At 36.2% G+C, this 21,188-nt stretch overlaps 1 protein-coding gene and 1 pseudogene across 1 annotated transcript in view; both read left to right on the top strand.

Annotated features, from left to right (window-relative positions):
- ARHGAP24 (Rho GTPase activating protein 24) overlaps positions 1-21,188 on the top strand; it is a 517,340-nt gene that overhangs the window by 26,816 nt on the left and 469,336 nt on the right. The window lies entirely within an intron of this gene.
- Positions 2,521-5,935, top strand: LOC122237993 (annotated as a pseudogene).

Raw genomic sequence — 21,188 nt, 5'->3', positions numbered from 1 at the left:
TTCATCCAGGAACAGGTTCTTCTTCATCTTTGTAGTTGTCACCTTGTATAGAAATGGATATTCAATAACTGGTTGTTTAATAAAAGAGTCAAAGAATGAATGTCTTGCCGCTTTATTTCTGTTTTCTACCTGCCTGAAAATGCAGGTAGCCTTCTTGTTAGAAAAGTGTCTAAATTCTGGTTAAACTTTGAAGAGAAGCTTGGCATCTTTGCTTACAAATCAATTTCATGTGTGTGAGTCCATGAATTTTTTCGTATCTCTTTTGTCTTTTCAGTACAATTAAAAAAAAAAACTTTTAAAATGCATTCTTTGGCCATTAGAATTGATTCAGATTTTTGAAGTTTCCAGGTATATGGCCTCAGGATTGAGTTTTCCACTCAATATATAGAAATATATTGAGATATAGAAAGCACATCTCAGTTAAAATATACCTTCACTTTGCTCATGTGATTCCTCCTATGTAAGGCAGTTAGGGAAGACATGAAATATCTTTCCTAAAATCCTGATTCAGATACACCCAACAACAATAATTTGGGGGCAACAAGGTCAAGATTATTATTAAAGAAAATACCACATTAAAAATGCTAACTTCAAAAAAAGAATTTCCAACTTAAGAGAGATATGGGCAGAATTGAGTGGTTTATTCTGAAAGTTGCAGGAGTGGTCTTCCATTCTTAAATTACAGCTCTCAAAGAATATTTCTCTGTGATGTATGCTTTCCATATCTTACAACTGCATTTGTCAATTTTACCTCAATAAAACTGGGGTTAAAAAAAAAAAAAGAATGTTTCTCTTCCTGACTCATAAGCATTTGACCTAAGGCTAAAAAGGCTCAGAAATGTTTTGTCACCACCAGCCGAAATAGAAGCACAATGCAGATCCTATAGATAAAACTCCAACATCCTGTCTCCAAGCTCTGAGCATTCATTTCTCATAATATTCCTTCCTTCCATTCTCATTACTGTCACCCTTCCCCAGGCCCTCCACCTTCTGACACCTGGATTATTGCTGTTTTGTACAACCATTTAATTTATCTGCCTTTAGCTTTTGCTGCAATTAAATCCATCTTTCATATTGGTGCCAGTTCAGTAAACCACTGCTTTCTTCCTATCTTTCCTCTCTCTCCAAGTCTACACTGGCTACACTTCTTGCTGGGGTTTTCCAGTCATAAGTGACCCAGTCAACCTTCTTTCTCTGTGTCTTTCCACTGTCCTCCTCCCACATCCCAGTATTACTCCCTTTTCCAGTCCTTTCCCTGCCTGGAATTCCCTCCTCCCTCCTTGTGTGAGTCTGGTCAGCCCTGGGTCCTGTCCTGTCCTTCCATGAAACTTTTCCTCCAGTCTGTCCCTGCAAGGAGTGATCCCTCCATTGTCTTAAGTTTTAGAGAATTCTAGCTATACACTTAATTGTATCATTTATCAGATTCTACTTCCTAGTATTAGTTTTTATCTGTGTGTTTTAAATGGATATTGCTTAATTGGATTAAAAAAACAAAGTATAAAAGGAATATCTAGATTATAAAAAAGACATATGCACACATTTAAAAACATATGGAATGTGTTATAGAGGACCTATTTATCAGTATATTAAATATAGAAACAGTTTCTAGCACTGAAAGTTGAAGCAGGACCTGAAGAAAACTTTCTCTTTGAGAAACTCTTTCTTTATCTAGGTATTTAGAAAGGCTCATCTACTCTAACCTGGTGGCATGTTTATTCTTAAAGCATAATAAAAATGTGCTTCAAGATCTGCAACTGTAATGCTGCTGAGTTTCCTTTTGCTTTTTCATGATACTTTTTCTGGTTTGAATTTGTTAAAGGATATTTACTTTGAACCCTGAGGCTTTTCATGTAATTTTTAATTATGTATATGTATATTTACATTTATAATACATAATAAATACATTTACAATTATATATTTATAAATTAAATATGATACATTAAAAATGCTACTTTTGTACTATGGGCTGTTGTAATTGTGCCTTTTACTGAGAAACCCCTGCTCCTAATAGATATAATACTCTAATAGCACAAATGTAGAATGGTGACAAGATGTGTCTCCATCTTTATGGCCCTTGATCTTTACTATCCAGAAATATTTTTCAAAGATCAAACCACAGCACACTTGGCTCTTGGCACTAGAAAACTTGGGCTTTGATGGTGATCAAGTATTGCATGTGATGTGGCGGCTCTTAAAAGGGACTCTTCAACAATGTGATGGGGATATACACTGCTCTTTTGTTTCAGAGAAATACTTTGCCAAGATTAAAAAAAAAAAAAAAGAAGACTTATAAGAGTAGGATTTTCCTCCTTTGGATTTTTGACTGGATACTTACCTTTATGAAAAAGTGCCATGGAATGTCTCATTTCATGTCGAAGCTGGCACTAGGACCCTGAAGAAATGTCTGCCATCAGGGCAATGAACAGACAAAATGTCACGCCTTCACACAATTCAGAATATTTTTTCTCCCTTACTGTCCCTTCACCTCATCTCTTTTTTTCTCTCTGTATTTCTCTCTCTCTCCCTCCCACCCCCTCTCTCTCCTTCCCCCTCAACCCCTCCTCCCCATTTCCTTGCAGGTTCTCCACCTGCTTCCCCTTGTATCTTCAGTCTCATTTTTCTTCTTCTGCTCACCCCGCCCTGCTTTTCCTTGTGTGCCCATCTCTTTCTATAAGACTTGGAAGTCTCTAAGACTTCCAAGACAAGATATCCTCACTGTATCTTTCCTGTCTTTCCCCTGAGTCTGTATTCTCTCTCCTGGTTTTTTCCTCTGGAAGGCAAATCCGTGTCTGTGGTCTGGTAAATTGTTGGTTGTGTAGGATCATGTATTGTGTAAGCTTGTCTTGTTTGTCCTTTCTACTATTAGTCTGTTTCTTCCAGATGAGCTCTTAGAGTGTGGTAATTTAAATAAAATAGTTGAACAGCCACCCCACAAAATACAATGAATCCTTTTTTAAAGATGAAAATTGCTTCAGGATAGATGTTGACCATTCCTGTAATTTAAAAGGCTATTTTGCAAAATATTTAAAAATAACTACAAAAATTTTGTTTACAACAGCTGAGGCAAAGACTAGGAACTCTGGTTAAAAATATATATGTATCTGTCTTATGTGGATCTTCATGTAATTAGAATTCATTAAAATTGAAAAATGATACCTATTTTACATATAATTGAGTATTTCTTTTATCATCCAGGAAAGATTTCATGCTGATGTGGTAATAAAACATGGCATGCTGAAGGCATTGGAGTTAGGCATTATGTTAGTTTTCTAAAGCTGCTGTAACACAGTACCACAACTCAGGTAGTTTCAAAACCCAGAGATGTATTCTCTCATAGTTCTGGAGGCTGAAAGTCTGAAATCAATATGTCAGCAGGGCCATGGCCCCTCTGAAACCTGTAGGGAAATCATACTGTGCATCTTCCTGCTTCTGGTGGTTTGCTGGCAATCTTCCTTGGTTTGTAGCTATATCACTCCAATCTCTGTCTTCATTGTCACTTGTGTTCTTGCTTCGTGTCTCTGTGTTCATGGCCATCCTCTCATAAGGACACATATTGGACTAGGGGCCACCCTACACCAGTGTGACCTCATCTTAACTAATTATATCTACAATAACTATATTTCCAAATAAAGTCATATTCCTAGGCAGTGGGGGTTAGGACTTCAAAATATCCTTTTGGGGCCCTTCTAATCTCTTCTCCAGCCCGTGGCTCTTCAGCCTAGCACTGCTTTTGCCATGGCCCTCAGTGATGTTGGTGTGCAAAAGCAGATTAAGCATATGATGGCTTTTATTGAACAAGAATCCAATGAGAAAGCAGATGAAATAGATGCAAAGGCAGAGGAAGTGTTCAACATTGAGAAAGGTTGTCTTGTGCAAACCCAAAGACTGAAGATAATGGAATACTATGAGAAAAAAGAAAAGCAGATTGAGCAGGAGGAGAAAATTCAGATGTTTAATTTGATGAATCAAGCAAGACTCAAAGTCCTCAGAGCGAGAGAAGACCTTTTTACAGACCTACTACTAAATGAAGCAAAACAAAGACTCAGCAAAGTGGTAAAAGATACAACCAGGTACAAAGTGCTGCTGGATGGATTTGTCCTCCAGGGTTTGTGCCAATTGTTGGAGGCCAGAATGAGCATTGTTCATTGCAGGAAACAGGATTTCCCTCTGGTAAGGGCTGCAGTGCAAAAAGCGAATCCTATGTACAAAATTGCCACCAAAAAAGATGTTGATGTCCAAATTGGTCGGAACTACCTGCCTGAGGAAATAGCTGGTGGATTGAGATCTATAATAGGGATCATAAAATATGAGCTTCCAATCCCCTAGAAAGCCGGCTGGATCTCCTAGTCCCTCAGATGATGCCAGAAGGGGACGTTTATTTGGTGCAAATGCCAACAGGAAGTTTTTGGACTAAACCTTTGGGAGAGGTGGAGTTGATCCACTGCTCTCCTGCTATGATGTGGAAGTTCCTGATATTTGACGAAACAAGATACCTGTGTGGCTCCCTCTTCACTAATAGTATGTATTTATCAGGGAAACTTTTCTGTAGCTAATGCCCGTGGTGCAATTGTTAAGAATGAGAGAAAGTTTCACTTAATGTAGTCAGGAAACCTACTTCTAGCTTATCTAAAAGTAGCACAGCTGTCATTTACTTCTGTAGCATGAAGGTGAGGGTATCAGATGGTGGTTACAGGAGCTTCACTAAGTCTTCTGCTTTTCCTCTGGTTTCAGTTCTCTAGCCTAGAGAGTGAAGTGTGGTGTTCTCTAATATTAAGTCTCTCCTTTTAGGCTTAAAATGCCTAGAGTGCGGGCATGCATTCCTTCCAGCAGTAGTAGCTTCGCTGTTAACCTATTTGGGCCTAGAAGTATTCCTCATCTGTAAATGCGATATAAAATAGAAGTTATGAATATGTTTTATTTATTGAAACAAAAGATTTACATGGAAAAATATATCTTTTTGGGTAGGGACACAATTTAACCCATAATAGGCAGTCTGGGTTCTCGTCTCATTTCTCCACTAATTAACCACGTAACCTTTGGCAAATTACTTAGCCTCACTGGGCTTCAATTGTAACATGTAGATAGTTATAGTTCTATAGCATTGTGCTATAAGGATGAAATGAGATACTGCTTGGCAAAATGCCTGGCACATAGTAAGTACAAGTACATATTAGTCATTCTCCTAGTTATTGTTATTTAGGTTGTTATTTTTATTGCTATTGTAGTTGGAGATACTATAGCTTAGTACCTGACCCATTGTAGTTGCTCATTAAATGTTAAATTTCAGTCACTCAGGGCCATTATAATTTGTGTACTGTGGATGTTGAAAATGCTGTCAGAGAATACTCAACTATAGAGTGGTGTGGTTGAAGTTACTATATTTTACTAAAGGTTTGCCATCTGGATGCTAAAGGATTTTTTAATTTACCATGTCTTTCATAATTGTTTGGAAATGTAGGGGAGCCCTAGGATAATTTAGCAATGTAGGTCATGAATAATTAATTGAATTGAAGTTCAAGGAAACTGAGTCCTGATCAGCTTTCTCTATATCTTGTCATAATTTTTTTAAAAAAGAAAAAGGCTATTTAATTTATATGTAACAAATACAAAGCTAAGACTATTAGATACTATATGATAATGATGATCCATTTTTTGATCCAGAAGAAAGAGGGGCTGAGAAAGGTTAAATTATTTCCCATTGTCACAAGGAAGTGCAAATGAATTAGAGGCTAATTAAAATCAGTACTCCATCATCCAGTAATTCCACTACTGGGTGTTTACCCAGAGAAAAGAAAAACACTAATTTGAAAAGCTATGTGCACCCCGATGTTTATTGTAGCATTATTTACACTAACCAAGATATGGATGCAACCCAAGATGAATGCATAAAGATGTGGTATATATATACATATGTGTATGGATAGATAGATATATAGATATTGGAATATAACTCAATTATAAAAAAGAATGAGATCTTGCCATTTGGGACAATATGAATGCACCTAGAGAGTATAATGCTGAATGAATTAAGACAGTCAGAGAAACACAAATACCATGTAATTTTACTCATATGTGGAACTTAAGAAACAAAACAAATGTACAAAGAAAAAAAGAGACAAACAAAAAATTGTACTCTTAAATACAGAGAACAAACGAGTGGCTGCCAAAGGGAAGGTGAGCGGGGGGAGGGGTGAAATAGATAAAGGGGATTAAGAGTACACTTATCATGATGAACACAGTGTCATGTATAGAAATGTTGAATCATTACAGTAAAGCCTTGGTTTGCGAGCATAATTCGTTCCAGAAACATTTCCATAATCCAAAGCACTTGTGTATCAAAGCAAATTTCCCCATAAGAAATAATGGAAACTCAAGTGTTTTGTTCCACAACCTAAAAATATTCCTATAAAAATGATTACAATACTGTAATATAATACAAAACAATAAAGAAAATATAAAATATAAAGACAAATAAACAAATCAACCTGCAGGTAATCTTTGAAAACTTTTGTGGCTGGTGTTTGGGAGACATGGGAGAGAAAAGGTGGGTTATTGTGTAGGATGACTTTCACTATCACTGACAGAATCACTGCTATCTATTGGCTCAATGGAATCTTTTTCTTTTCATGCAACTTTAACAAGGAACCTATCCAATGACCTAGAATGAAATAAAGCATTCCTTAGCTTACTCTTACATGGAAAAACAAAAAACTGTCCATAGGTGCTTTGAAGGGACAAAAAATACACTAGTGCTAGTTGTGGGTACCTTCCAGCGTTCTGAAAAATCACTGGGATTTTTCTGCCAAACACTACTGCCTGGGACTAAACATCTGAGCATGGAGATGATCACCCACAATCCTGCATCGAGAGAGAGGGAGAGAGAGAGGGAAGGAGGGAGAGAGAGAGAAAAGAACAATTGTCTCAGTTGTGATCATGTGGCATTCAGTGTCATATGCCACGTGTATTGCAAGACATCACTCTTCTTTTTATTTTATTTTTTAATTTATATCCAAATTAGCATATAGTGCAACAGTGATGTCAGGAGTAGATTCCTTAATGCCCCTTACCCATTTAGCCTATCCCCCATCCCAAAAACCCTCCAGTAACCCTGTGTTTGTTCTCCATACTTAAGAGTCTCTTATGTTTTGTCCCCTTCCCTGTTTTTATATTATTTTTGCTTCCCTTCCCTGATGTTCATCTGTTCTGGGTCTTAAAGTCCTCATATGAGTGAAGTCATATATTTGTCTTTCTCTGACTAATTTCGCTTAGCATAGTACCCTCTAGTTCCATCCACGTAGCTGCAAATGGCAAGATTTCATTCTTTTTCATTGCTGAGTAATACTCCATTGTGTGTATGTATGTATGTATGTATGTATATATATATATACACACACACATATATACATATACATATATACATATACATATATATACATATATACATATATATACATATACATATATACATACACACACACACACACACACACACACACCACATCTTCTTTATCCATGCATCCATCGATGGACATTTGGGCTCTTTCCATACTTTGGCTATTGTTGATAGTGCTGCTATAAACATGGGGGTGCATGTTCCCCTTAGAAACAGCATGCTTGCATCCCTTGGATAAATACCTAGTAGTACAATTGCTGGATCATAGGTAGTTCTATTTTTAATTTTTTGAGGAACCTCCATACTGTTTTCCAGAGTGGCTGCATCAGCTTGCATTCCCACCAGCAGTGCAAAAGAGATCCTCTTTCTCTGCATCCTCACCAACATCTGTTGTTGCCCAAGTTGTTAATGTTAGCCATTCTGACAGGTGTGAGATGGTATCCCATTGTGGTTTTGATTTGTATTTCCCTAATGATGAGTGATGCTGAGCATTTTTTCATGTGTCGGTTGGCCATCTGGATGACTTCTTTGGAGAAGTGTCCATTCATGTCTTTTGCCCATTTCTTCACTGGATTATTTGTTTTTTTGGGTGTTGAGTTTGATAAGTTCTTTGTAGATTTTGGACACTAACCCTTTATCTGATATGTCATTTGCAAATATCTTCTCCCATTCTGTCAGTTGCCTTCTAGTTTTGCTGACTGTTTCCTTTGCTGTGCAGAAGCTTTTTATTTTGATGAGGTCCCAATAGTTCATTTTTGCTTTTGTTTCCCTTGCCTCCAGAGACATGTTGAGTAAGAAGTTGCTGCGGCCAAGATCAAAGAGGTTTTGGCCTGCTTTCTCCTCGAGGATTTTGATGGCTTCCTGTCTTACATTTAGGTCTTTCATCCATTTTGAGTTTATTTTTGTGTATGGTGTAAGAAAGTGGTCCAGGATCATTCTTCTGCATGTTGCTGTCCAGTTTTCCCAGCACCACTTGCTGAAGAGACTGTCGTTATTCCATTGGATATTCTTTCCTGCTTTGTCAAAGGTTAGTTGGCCATACGTTTGTAGGTCCATTTCTGGGTTCTCTATTCTGTTCCATTGATCTGAGTGTTTGTTCTTGTGCCAGTACCAAACTGTCTTGATGATTACAGCTTTGTAGTATAGCTTTAAGTCTGGGATTGTGATGCCTCCTGCTTTGGTTTTCTTTTTCAGGATTGCTTTGGCTATTTGGGTTTTTTCTGGTTCCATACAAATTTTAGGATTATTTTTTCTAGCTCTATGAAGAATGCTGGTGCTATTTTGATAGGGATTGCATTGAATATGTAGATTGCTTTGGGTAGTATTGACATTTTAACAATATTTGTTCTTCCTATCCAGGAGCATGGAATCTTTTTCCATTTTTTTTTGTGTCTTCTTCAATTTCTTTCATAAGCTTTCTATAGTTTTCAGTGTATAGATTTTTCACCTCTTTGGTTAGATTTATTCCTAGGTATTTTATCGTTTTTGGTGCAATTGTAAATGGGATCGATTCCTTGATTTCTCTTTCTGTCACTTCATTGTTGGTGGAAAGGAATGCAACCGACTTCTGTGCGTTGATTTTATATCCTGCAACTTTGCTGAATTCATGAATCAGTTCTAGCAGGTTTTTTTGGTGGAAACTTTTGCATTTTCCATATACAGTACCATGTAAGACATTGCTCTTTTATAAAGTTAAAATTTATTAGAAATGTTTGCTTGTCTTGTGAAACACTTGCAGAGCAAGTTACTTGCAATCCAAGGTTTTGCTGTATATTGTACTCCTGAAACTAATATAACATGGTATGTTAATTATAAGTCAGTTAACAAAGGATGGGAGAAATCAGTATGCTGTCAATTGTTCACACTCCAGAGGACAGAGTGCTGAAGGATTTGAGTGTATTCTCAGGTTAGGTGTATGAATCATCTCAACCAACTCATGGTTAGCTCTGGCTTACATTTCCTGCCCCTTAGATTAATTTGGCTTTGTCTCTGCTTTGTCAATCTTCAACACTTCTCTGTCACTCCTGCCTTTCACCTCCTGCTCTACAGGAGGTAGCAGATAATAGCTACTAGACCTTTACTTATTCATAGGAATATCTCAATCAAAAGGTGATTTTTCAGGGAATTTTCCATCTAACTCCAAAAGAGGTTGGGAAATAAATTTATTAGATTCTGTTAGTTCATAAGTGGCTGCCAAACCTCCAGTGGACAGCTTGAGTGAAGAGGAAGTGTATCAGAAGTGAAGAGGAATCAAGCATGATTGGCCACCAGAGGAGACATAAATCTTTTCCCAGTTGCTGCCATGTCAGCCACGTGGGGATTCCTCCTTCAGTATTCATTTTGGCCACTGGGACTACTAATATGCCCTCACTGGTCAGCTAACCATAATTTTTAACCCACTTACAAAAGCAGTGCAAAATAATCATAGCACACCACATTTAAGAGAAACATTTTCTTTTGTTCAGTTTTTCAGTTCTCCTATCCAGCTGCCTAAATACATACTCTCAGTTTAGAACTACTTCCTTTTTCTCTTTAGAGGTTTCTTGTAGTTTTTTCTTTAATTACTTGATTGCACATATATATATATATATATCTGGTCTTTAGTCATGAATCTTTGCTGAAGACAGAAAACCAATTTGAAATAATTTTAACACAGAGAGGAATTTGTCAGCTCATATAAGCAAATGGTAGGAGGGGTTGGTGTGGAAGTAACATTAGGGCTGACTGGGTCTGGGGGTTGACTGCTGTCAGGATTCTTCACATTTATCTCTTTCATCTCAGTGTGGTGGTTCTTTTCTCTGAGACTGTATTCTCCATCAGTAAGGGAACCTTCTGTAGGAAGACCTCATTCACATTCCTACAGCCTGACAAGGAGAAAAGAAGAGTTTTCTTCTCCTAGCACAAGCTTGGGCAATCTCAACAGACTCCGATTAGCTCAGCTCAGTAGAATATGTACATCCAACCGATTGGGACTCAGTCATCATCAGCTAACACCAGAGCCACGTGGCAAGGGGAAAATGTTTTGAAAGAATAGGTGATATTTGGGGTGCCTGGGTATCTCAGTCAATTAAGACTCCAACTCTTGACTTCAACTCAGGTCTTGATCTCAAGGTTTGTGAGCTTGAGACCCACATTGGGCTCTGCTTGGGATTATCTCTCCTTTTCAAATAAATAAATAAATGAAGTTAAAAAAAGAAAATATTAATTAAGAAAAGAATAGGTGATATTTGGGTACTAAAATAATAAATGCCCAATGCATCTGAGATTGTGAAATGCTTTCTTTATCTATTGCTTTGGTTTTTTTTCCACAATTTTTTCCCCTTTTGGGATGGGTTCTCTTCTCCACTCTTCAGATTGCCTAATTCTGGTTTCTTTATAATTTTGGTATCTGCCTGAGAGGTTTGACCTGAGTCACAGTTGCAGTGTCCTCTCTTATTCTATTTTTTTTTTTAATTTATTTATTTATTTATTTTTGGGACAGAGAGAGACAGAGCATGAACGGGGGAGGGGCAGAGAGAGAGGGAGACACAGAATCAGAAACAGGCTCCAGGCTCTGAGCCATCAGCCCAGAGCCTGACGCGGGGCTCGAACTCACGGACCGCGAGATCGTGACCTGGCTGAAGTCGGACGCTTAACCGACTGCGCCACCCAGGCGCCCCTCTCTTATTCTATTTGAGAGTTGTCATGACAGGGGTCCTGATGTGTGTATGTTGCTTTTACCTCCAATTTGTTCTCACATAAATGACCTGAATTCCTGTTTTCTGTCTGTGGAAATTAGGTTCTAGTCAGTCTTATTGAAAGTCTTTGTGGAGTGGTCCATTGTCATACAATTCCCACAACTTTTACTCTTTGATGATGCAAGTTCCCTCTTTCAGCATAATACTTCACACACAGTGTATCCCTTTTCTTTTCTAGTGTTAATTCTTGGTCACATTGCTCACCTTTTCCACATTCAGTAACTAATCATATCCCCAGCAGTTCTCTTATATAGGTAATCCATTTATTTTTTAATGAGTTTAAGAATGAGATATTTGGATTGCCTTTTGCAGCAATACATTAACTATCACATATAATTTTATCTACTGCTTTGTTTATGCAAAATGTCAGTCACAGTGAGTCTTAGAGCTATTACATAAATTGATTTATATTGTCTAAAATTCTCATGTCAGTAGCACTTTATTAAATATTTATGAGAGTCTGAAAATGCAAGATAAATTATGGAGTTAGATGGGTAACAAAGGTATTATAGTATTCTTTCCATATTCATAGAGGCTAATTTATAGAGGGCCATTCTAATAGACTGTTCTGCAGATATTTATTCAAATCACTAAATGCTCTCCTCTTTTCTAAGTTCCTTCACATCATCTTTCTCTAGTGAGAGAAGTAGCCTCATTCAGGTTCTTTGACCTTTTACTCCTCTCTCAAATGTCTTCTCATCTTCTTTCCCACAGGAGGATTTGTCCATGACACAAAACTATTTGTTGGCAGCTGCAGGAGAAATTGCCATCTATAGATGGGAGCAAGAAAAAAAGGGAGCTAGCACAAATGAATAGCATTGGGAAGGAAAACACATTAAAACTACAGATACAAAAGGGATTTAAAGTTTGTAGGAGAGTAGCATGTCCAGATGACAGTAATAACTTGAAGTTTTAGATGAAATAGATAATTTTCTAACAAAATATAAATTATTAACCTAGCCTCGAAAAATAGAAATCATGAATAAATCAGTAACCATGAAAGAAATAAAATTAATGGTAAAATGTCTTGCCCTTCTTCCACACCAATCTTCAAATAACAATCCCAGATATTTATAGGCATAATTTTAAAAACCTTTAAGAGCAGAAAATGCCTATCTTAGGCAAACTGGGTCAGACACTCAAAATGGGAAATCTAACTGAACCACTTTATGCAGCTTGTGTAACTTTGATGTTAAAAATGGATATAAGGATAAGAATAAGAAATAGTATAGTATATTTTCATGTATGACTATAAAAGCAAAAAACCTTAATGTACCATTGACAAAATATTTTCAGCAGTGTATAAAAAACTACATGATAGCCAAGAGATTATCCAAATCCAAAAATGCAAAGATGGTTCAATTTTAGACACCTATAAAATTTAGGAGAAAATTTCATATGGTTTTCTCAACAGACAGAGAAAAAGCATTCGGTACAATTCAACACTCAATTATGATATAAACTCTTGGTAAACTAAGGATAGAGAAAATTTTCTACTATTTTGAAAAGAGATATCTGTCAAAAACCTCCTACAAATGTTATTGTTATTTAGAAAAACTTATAAACATTCCTGTTCAAGTCAGCAACAGGATAAGAAATCCTGTGATTATCCCCATTATTCGGCTGGATGTCCTAGCCAAATTTAAAAGGCAAGAAAAATAAGACATGTAAGAACTTAAAAGAAAAAGAAAAAATTACAAATAATGAAACTGACTAAGTAGAAAATCCAAGAGAAGCATTAGATATATCATTAGAACAATTTAGACATGAATTTGGCATGTTCACCAGTTTCGAGATTAATATACATAAAATAGTAGCATTCCTGGAAATCAGCAATTAACTAACTAGAAAATGTCAGAGGAAAAAATACACACCATTTATGATAGGCAAAATAGTGACCCCCCAATTGACTGTTCACCCTGAAACCTGTGAATACGTTACTTTAGCTGGAAAATGGGGAATTCAGTTTATAGGTGGAATTAGGTTTAAAATAAAGGGATTATCCTGGATTATCCAGAAGATTTCAATGTCATCACAAGTGTCTTTCAAATATGAAAGAAAGAGGGAGAGGAGTCAGTATCAGAGTGATGGAGAAAGACTCTGCCTGCCATTGTTGGCATTCAAGATGGAAGGAGACTGCCAAAGAATGTTGGCAGCCTTTAGAAGATGGAATAGGTAAGAAAGAGGATTCTTCCCTAGAGCTGCTCAGTGTGGAAAAAGATAGCTGGCCTTTTTGCTCCTGCTAAGGTTCCTGAATGAAGCTCCCTTCTCTTTTCCTTTCAATCTTCCACACTCAAAGACCTGGAGGGCTCAGACTTCTGGTCACTTCCCTACTTGGGCTCCTGGGTTTCTGAGAAATTAGGCTTATGTAGGGGAAACACACAGGGATTTCTTCTCAGATATCAGCCACTCGCAGACCCAGTGACTCTTTGCATCAGGACTGGTAGAGAGAAAAGTGTTAACAGTGAAGAGGAAGGAAGCCCTAATTAAACTTGTCTAAAGCTCTTGTCCAGTGACCTATTGACTACAAACTCAGACTGGCTCAGCTGACCCACTGGATCATGTGTTACCTCTGCATTAATAAAATATATGGAATTATTTTAAATTTGTGATAAAAGTGATAACTTTTGTGATTAATTTTTTTTTACTTAAAAGTAATAAAACCTCTCTCAGTTTGGGTGTTCCCAAAGCAGACCCTGAAACAAGGATTTGAGTGAAGATCATTTGTGGGGAAGTGATCCAAGGAAGCCTGTTGAAGAAGTGAAGCCAGACATGGGAGAAAGAAAAGGCAATGAAGGGTGCTTATGGAGAATGTGATGGCTCTGAGCAGCTGGGTCTCAATCCTGCTGGGAATTCTCTGAGAGATGATGTATTCTTCAGAATTAACTCATGTAGGAAGCTTGAGCCTAGGCTTTATTATTCAGAACTTTTAGTCTGTACTGCATGGGTGAACCAAACATGCTCTTATGATCCAAAAAATTCTCAAAGCAGAGGAATTTTGCAATTCCTCCCCCCAAAATCTTTTTCTTTTAATGTTTATTTGTTTTTGAGAAAGACAGAGACAGAGAGTGAGTGGGGGAGTGGGAGGGGCAGAGAGAGAGGGAGACACAGAATCTGAAGCAAGCTCCAGGCTCTGAGCTGTCGGCACAGAGCCCAACATGGGTCTCAAACTCACAAACTGCAAGATCATGACCTGAGCCAAAGTCGGATGCTTAACCGACTGAGCCGTCCAGGCACCCTGTCTTCAAGTCTTTTTTACATGTATCTTAGTAAATCTTTTAACTCATTTTTTAAAGTTTATTTATTTATTTTGAGAGAGAGGGAAGGAGAATGAGAGCACTAGCACAGAGTTGGGGGGCATCGAGAGAGGGAGAGAGAGAATCCCAAGCAGACTCCACACCATCAATGCCAAGCAGATGCAGGGCTGAGCCTGATGCAGGGCCATGCTTGATGTGGAGCTCAAACTCACAAACTGCTAGATCATGACCTAAAGTCAGATGCTTAACTGACTGAGCCACTCAGGTACCCCTAATTTGAATTTGTCTTACTTTGAGAATTCCATCTTTTTTTATTTTTGTGGGGCAGGAAACTTGTATACCTTTTTTGGGGGGTCAAATTTATATTTTTGTGCATTTTTTTCTATTGGGATTTTGCTATTTTTATTTCTCAATTTCTAAGAGCTTTTACATATTAAAGTGACAAATTGAAGATTTATTCTTCATGATACACATTGCAAATGTCTTCTCTGTCATTAGTCTTTTGACTAATCAAAAAGTCATGCAAAAGTTTTTTCTTTAATTTTATATTATTTAATTTATCAAATGTTTATTGGATTTGAATTTTAAATTATAATTAGAAAGGCTTTCCATTTATCTACATTTTCTTCTAGTACTTGTATGTTTTTTTGTTTGTTTGTTTTTGTTTTTGTTTGTTTTAACATTTAGATATCTAATTCATTTGGAGTTTATTGTGGTATATGGTGTGAGGTAGGATTCACTTTTATGTTTTTCCAAATAGCTATCCAATTTCCCCAACCTCAGTTTTAAAAAAGTCCGACCTTTTCCCCAGTGATTTCAGATGACACTTTTATCATGGTGCTTGGGTCCATTTCTGAGTTTTGTTTTTTTTTTTTCTGTTAGTTTGTCAGTACATGGACCAATACCTTATTGTTTTAAACAAAGAGAAGGCTTCAGAATATATTTAAACCTGTATATTTAGCATGTTTAGTTAATACACTACCATATAACTATAATAATTCAATAAAACATAATTTCCTTCACCTAGCCCTTATTTTTGGACAATTAGGATTTTCCTTCCAACTTTAACAACAAATATTACTATCACATTATCTTTGCCTATGTAGCATTTCCAAATATTATATGACGATGGACTTTTTAATGATTCCTTATGTTGATTTCTAAATTGCTCTTCAAAATAGAGTGTCCAATACATGGCTCTCACAAAATTAAAAACTTTTTACATTAAAAATATTTTTAAAAAGTTGTTACTTTAGTAGCCAAAGGCTAACTGATGTATATACTTTTTAGATCATTAAAAGGGTTATTTTCTCATATGTTCATTCACTAAGTATAATTTCTTCTTTGTGACTTGCTTTACACTGTTGCTTTTTATTTCATTGTCTTCTTGTTGATTTATATGAACTTGCATATAAAGATATTAATCCTTCATCAATCATGCTTACTGCAATGCTTACCCAGTTTATTAAATTTTTAATGTTATTTGCATTTTGTCAGGCTGATGTTTTATACTTCAGGTTGAAAAACTGATTCTTTACTTTTATTATTTCATTAGTCATTTCTAAAATAATTTCTCTTTTAGGAGTTGGTATGTGTTTATATTTCTCAATGAATACTTAATATTTATTGGAAATACAAGAACAAAGAACAATTCTAACTTGCCTGGTGATTTCCATCCCCAGACTCATAACGTAGATTTGAAGCAGTAAATTAGGAGGCAGAGTGATATTACAAACACAAACTCTGACAGCTTTAAGAAGTGGCTCTGATGAAAGGAGAAGAGACTTTCTAAAAATATCACGCAGAAATCCTAAAAATTATAGCAATTTAAGGCCATTGAAGGTAGAGCAAACAGACCTAGTAAAGTGCCCACTTAGCAAAGTACCCTAAACTGGTGTTCATAAAGTGATTGCAGAGTTATGAAAATAATAAATGATGTCCAGGTTATCATGGGGGAAGAATAAATAAATATACAAGATTTTATTAGAGACATTTCTAACTCAAATAATTTTTAAAAAGTGCTTAAAAAGTGTAAAATCCTTATCCAACCAGAAAAATCGGCTGTGAAGAATGACTTTGTTCCCGGGGGTACCAGTTAGATGACATGTTATAACAATTATTTGTCACCTGTTTTATATGGCTTCCTAGATTTTAAACTCCTCAGGAATAATGATCATGATTTACTCTTCAATTCCCTTTAAGTGGCATGTATTAATAGGGACTAAATGCCAGCTGAGCGCCATTGTTCTATATTGTTCTATATACTTATTTTTTAACCCACTTATTATACCACTTTCCCAGGAAGGAAACAAAAACGTGGAGAAGTTACACTTTCTACTCAAGGTAGATTTTGAGTCCCCTACTGTCTGACTGTCCCCACAGGGCTAATTCCTTTCTCACGACACCTGGCATGGTATCATACATAGACTTCCTTAATGTTTGCAAAGTAAATAAGAAAATTAATTATTTTAATTATGAATTATTGTGACAAGTTGGAAATGGGTGACATGGTTTATAATTTTGTTGGAGAAACAAGACACACATGAAACGACACCTCAATGAAATCATTATTTAAGTTCATTATTTTAGTTACCTTTCTTAGAGCAACTGAATCAGCCCAGAAGCCTTTACAAAGAAGAAATTAGTTTCTCCTAGGACCTGAATGTATTTGTTTTTGTAAGAATACAGTTCTCATCAGTTGACAACAGGATCAAAGCAATATATGGTCACATGTTGGATGCCTTCACCCTTCCCTCCACTGGGTTCTTCACTGGGACCGACAATCTTTTAGTCTTGTTGATTATAAAAGAGAAATGAGAGAATGTTTTTTTTGTCTGTCTTCAAAGTCCTCCCTGTCTGTGGTTTGTTGTCAAATGTTCTCCTACATCATTTTCCACATTCCATCTTGCAAAAATGTTTTTGTGGAGATGATGACTTTTGCATGTCACTTTTATACCTTTTCTGTCCATCTAAATATTGACACCTTCCTCCCTGCCCCTGTCATTTTTAACAACTTTGGTGAGGTATGATATCATATTTTATGAGGATTTAAAAATATGCTTACTTAGTAAGATGTAGCTATTTGCACACTCTTCCTTTGTACTTGATGAATTATTGCTTCAAAAACATATTTGGCCTTCTTTCTCATCATAAACCAGCCAAGCAAGACAGATAGTGTATTAAAAAGAGGTTTAATTTCCACATTCAGTGTAGGAAAACATATACGATTTATGCAGTTTTGTGATGCAAAAGGTGAAAAGGTTGTCAGGGACTTCTCAAATGATTCATAACTCTGAAGGCCCAGGTGATGGAAGAAGGATATGGATAAGTCACTAGAGGCAATAATTTCTCAAATTACAATACCATTTTCTCAAGGAATACAGCAAATGCCAAAACTGATTACATTATCTACTTTGATTTCATTTTATATAAGAAACTCCTAATAGAGAGGGTGAGCATAGGTAATGTTCCCTTTGAGAAAGCCAATTCTGCCACAGTTTTCAATAATGTCTAATGTAGTACCAAGAACACAGTGGGTCCTCAATCAATAACAATTTGCAAATGCAGGCAATGATAAGGGGAAAGGAAATTTCCTATTTGTCCACATTCTGCCTTCTAATTTATACTAAAATACCTGTTGTCTTTTCTCTTACTTGTAAGGTATTTAACTCACTTAGGTCTCCTTTATCCATGTAGTGCCCAATTCTACCAGTGTTGATTCAGAGGATAATCAGTTGAACATGTAAAATGCTTGGTGCAGGAAATCTTGAAGCTGCAGAAATGAATGAGCATTAATTGGACTTGGCTGGGCAAATATGGGGAAAAGGAAATTTTAGGCAAGGTTAATGATTTGGCCAATGAAGTTGGTGACAATGTGTAGTATACTTAGGAAACACTCAGGTAGATGACAATTATTCAAGTAGAAAGTGTGTTGGAGGAGTAGGAAAAAAAATTAGAGGATAATTTGAAGGCATGAAAGTTTGCTGAGAAAAACTATACCAAATTATAGTTTAAATTTTATTTGGTTATAACATGCCTGATTAAATGGTCTTTTTCCCAAGCCCTTTAACAATGGCCTCGATATGCTGACTCTCAAAGTATGTTCCTCTTAGTGATATTTCCAGTCTTTCGGTCACTCCTTCCCCCCTTTTAGCATCTCTCCCTACTGCTGATTCTAATATCCTCTCTATTCAGTTTATAAAACTAGTTGAGATTCATTCTAACTAATTGTTACCTGTTTAAAATGCTCTTAGGAGTACATATTTTTCATGAGTCCCACAAGAAACTCTGCAGAAACTGTCTCACTATGACCCATTTAAGAGCCTGATAGAATTATCATTTATTAGTGACCATCAAGGACACGAACCAAAGTTAATGGCAAGCTGCTATGTTAGGAAGAAATACTTTGTATCAGAATGTCAGTGGAAAAACGAAAACTATCAAGTTATTTAGCTCTCCTTTCTTAAATCATTCAAATGTTTGGTTACTGAACTGTAGAATTTTCTGAGAAGTTTATAGAAAATAGGAAATGATATGTATCTTAGTGTATAACAGTGCTGGTGTTCAATTCAGTTTGTGTTTGGATTCTAGAAAAATATGCTTTGTGTCAATTGTTCTGGCAAGTATTCAATTAGAACTTCATAAAAAAAGGATATAAAAATTCTAGGCACCTGTTTTATTAGTACCTGAATATAGGGTAAGCCTGGAAAAGAAAAATAAGGTTCTTAATTGACCTTTGATTTATTCAAGAGCATTGTGAAGATCTATATACTTCCAATGGCACATTAATAAAATAAACCTTATAAATTTAGTCTAGCTCAATCATACATCTCGGAATATTTGTTTTGTTTTTGTTTTTTGATTTAAGTGATAAACTCAATTGATGAAACATCAAAATAGCAAATACCTAGCTTACTGCAAATCATTGTTTTCACAACACACTCTCCAAAATATTGTATAAGTGTTGGTTTTGGTGTTAGAAGTAGTAGCAGCGGCAGCAGCAGTGTGGTCGTGGTGATAATAGATATAGGCAATGTGTTGTTATTGATCCTTATACTACTCTTTCTACATTATCTTTCCATTTACATGCATTCTTGTTTGGTCACGTACTGTTCTAGGTGTTTCATAAGGATTACCTGTAAACATCACAACAGCCTAACTAGGTAGATGGTCGTATTCCTCCTTTTCATAAGTAGAGACTGTAACTCAAAGAGCGTAAGTAATATGCCTAAGGTCTTAGAACTCATAACTTGGTAGAGTCAGGATTTGAATTCAGGATTTGGCTCCAAAACTCTTGCTTGTCTCAGTACACTGTGCTGTCCAGTTATCCTGTCTCCATTTGTCCACAGGATACAAAGTGAGGGAATTGTACAATCATGTGATTTTTCTTCTTCCTTTGGGTCAGTTTAGAGATACTATAGAGCTATAGTCTCACTTTTCCCCTTCATATTCAATTCATATAATTGGCTGTGTTAAGATGTCTCTGTCTGATGCGTGTATGTAAATAGCCTGCTAGTCACGTGACCACATACCAGATGGGCTGGTCATTTGGCTCTTTGGCGGCTGACACACATCCAGGTGGCTCTGCCAGTCTTTGACATGGTAGAATGGTATCTGATGTATTCTGATAATGTTAGCTATTCAGTACTGAGAACAAAGGCTCATACATAAATGGAGACCACATTCTTTTCTCTGACAGTAAGGAAGGGCTCTGCTATTTAAGGATGCTTATTACATGTCTAACACGTCCCCATGTGTCATCTAATTTCACTGTTAACTCTAAAATGAAAATAATGTATTAAGTCACTTAAATTTTCTTTTGAGAACTAAAATACTTAATCAAGTACTATATGTGACTCCAGATTTCCCATTAAAAAATAATTTACAATTGTAGCTTGCAGCCAGTCATATATGCCCCAGAACACCTCCTCATTGCCATCCATTGCTATATCTCAAAGAACATAAACCCATTTTAGACATGACTTAATCAAATGTGATTAGAGAAGCAGCTCTGGAAGAGATAAACATATGCACTCCTGAAACAAGTATAAATTTGTTATTTGTACCATTGACAACCTCATTAACATAAATGAAACTTTTCCTAAAGATGATAAACTTTATTCTTTTCTTTCCCCTTCTTTAATTCATAAGGCAAATATGGCAAAGACTGTTAGTTGAGTCACTAATTTCTCTGTAGTTGTTGCATGAAAGTATTGAGGGTCTTTCTAGATCTATTTAGGGAAGTTAGGGATCTGTGCTTCAATCTGATTATGTAACATGTTGGGTGCTTGTGTTCTCAGTAAGAACCCTTTGTGGGATTCACTGAGCTCATGTATGTGAAGTTCCTCTCCTTATGAAACAATATAGCATTAAAGTTAAGATTGGGAATAAGGAATGGTATCTCCTTAAAGCCCATTATCTTGGTCAGTGTCATGATAGTATTCAGATTTGGAATTTATGTGAGATCCATAGGTAAATATTGCTGGCATGGTTTGCCTTCTGAGGTGGTGACATTTCCAAGCCAAGCCAAATTTGAATTATTATTTCCTATCCATCTAGTCTCAGAGATATACTCTTTTTATCTTTTAGGATTCCAAAGTGGCTTTACAAAAACACAGTACAAAATAGTTCAGAAATGCTTTTTGTCCCTTACCTTAAAGATAAATGGTGGGAAAGTGACACAATTACAAAAATTTTACACTTAGCTAAAGATAATTGTGTAACTAGGAACAATTTGAAGGCGTAACGTTGAAAATGTAATTTTAGAGATGTTTAGCATGTTTAAAGGAGCATGTTAAATT

The sequence above is a fragment of the Panthera tigris genome, chromosome B1 (genome assembly GCF_018350195.1).
Source record: "Panthera tigris isolate Pti1 chromosome B1, P.tigris_Pti1_mat1.1, whole genome shotgun sequence".
Lineage (NCBI taxonomy): Eukaryota > Metazoa > Chordata > Mammalia > Carnivora > Felidae > Panthera > Panthera tigris.
The sequence above is the reverse complement of the archived record's forward strand: the minus strand, read 5'-3'. Positions and strand labels throughout refer to the sequence as shown.